Consider the following 1,641-nt stretch of genomic DNA (forward strand, 5'->3'; position numbering starts at 1 on the left):
GATGCCCCCCTACGCCCACCAAAGCTTTGCTCCTCTTCTGATTCTGCAAATAAGGGGTGGAATCCTCTGTTCCCAGAAATAGTGAGCTTGAAGGCTGGTAGATCACTTCATTAGGTGGGCTGGTGATATACACAAACACTGCTGCCTTCACATCTCCATCAGAAGGAAGTATGGGGAGGTGACGGCCTAGTGGTATTATCGCTGGGCTGTTAATCCAGAGACCCAGATAATGTTCTGGGGACCCGGGTTTGAATCCCGCCATGGCAGATGGTGGAATTTGAATTCAATAAATTTCTGGACTTAAGAATCTAATGATGACCATGAATCCATTGCCGGTTGTTGGAAAAACCCATCTGGTTCACTAATGTCCTAACCTGGTCTGGCCTACATGTGACTCCAGACCCACATCAATGTGGTTGACACTTAACTGCCCTCTGGGCAATTAGGGATGGGCACTAAATGCTGCCTGGCCAGCCTGTGATGCCCACATCCTGCGAATGAATAAAGAAAAAAAAAGTTCTGGCCAGGAACACCCAGGGTGACTTTTCCACCACGCTGCCAATTGAGGGTATTGTGGTCAAAATGAGCATGTCACCATGTGACTAGCTTCTACCCCATGGGCCACTTGGGGGAGTGAGGGAGGAATCGAGTCCCTCGATCAAATCAGTGACTGACTGAGGGACTGGACATTGAGCAGGATCTGCCATTAGCCTCTGACCCCCAGCAACTTCTAACCCCTCCCCACCTGCTTCCATTACAACTAACCTGAGAAAACTTCCCTATCTTCCCAGCCCCGAATACTCCACGATCCTTCACTCCAGGCTTGCTCTACCTCCAGCAGCCAGGAGCACCTTTTTCACAGTGACAGTAACTGTCCACCACCTTTGGCTAGAACTGGATAGGGCCTCCATCCCGGGGGCCTGGATTCCAGGTAAAAGCCTGCCATGACCTGGCCATTTCCTGATTAGCATGTAGTTTGGTTGGTCTTTCCGGAAGGAGACACCATGGGACACTTGCCAGCTGAGGAGACGCCAATGCTGCAACAACATTCTGCCTATGATTTAAGCGGTTGTACACAATTTGATTTTGGTGGTGCTTTACACAGGGACAAGTGTGGCCTATCAGATTCCCTCCTACGTTTAGGATACCTAAACCATTTTCCTCTACAAGTTGCTTTTGCAAACTATTCCAGGAAACAAGCAAGCCCTCAGTGAAACAACATTAACTGTTTCCACTCATTAGACTAAGTCTGACAAATCAGTAGAGAGGTGACCATGGGGGCTTTGAGGTTCTTGGACTGTATGGTGAGGGGTTGCTGAACAACAAGGTGTTTTACTTCATGATTGAACCTTGCTGTAGATTCATCACTCCCTCACATGTTCTTCCACATTTCAAAGTTATTTCTATTTCTGCAAGGCTGTCCTGTAAGGTCTAACAGTCTCAGGTGACAACTTACAACCTGAGTGCATGCTTTGACAAAGGGCATTATGTAACTGGAATACTGAGAGCTATGTATAAACATCCTGGGGAATTTGGCCATTAATTTATTCCCTTCATGGCTAACACTTCAGCCCTAACCAGGATTAAAGGTAATTAGAGATAGTAGGAACTGCAGATGCTGGAGAATCCAAGATAACAAGG

The sequence above is a fragment of the Rhincodon typus genome, chromosome 9, assembly GCF_021869965.1.
Source record: "Rhincodon typus isolate 14 chromosome 9, sRhiTyp1.1, whole genome shotgun sequence".
NCBI lineage: Eukaryota > Metazoa > Chordata > Chondrichthyes > Orectolobiformes > Rhincodontidae > Rhincodon > Rhincodon typus.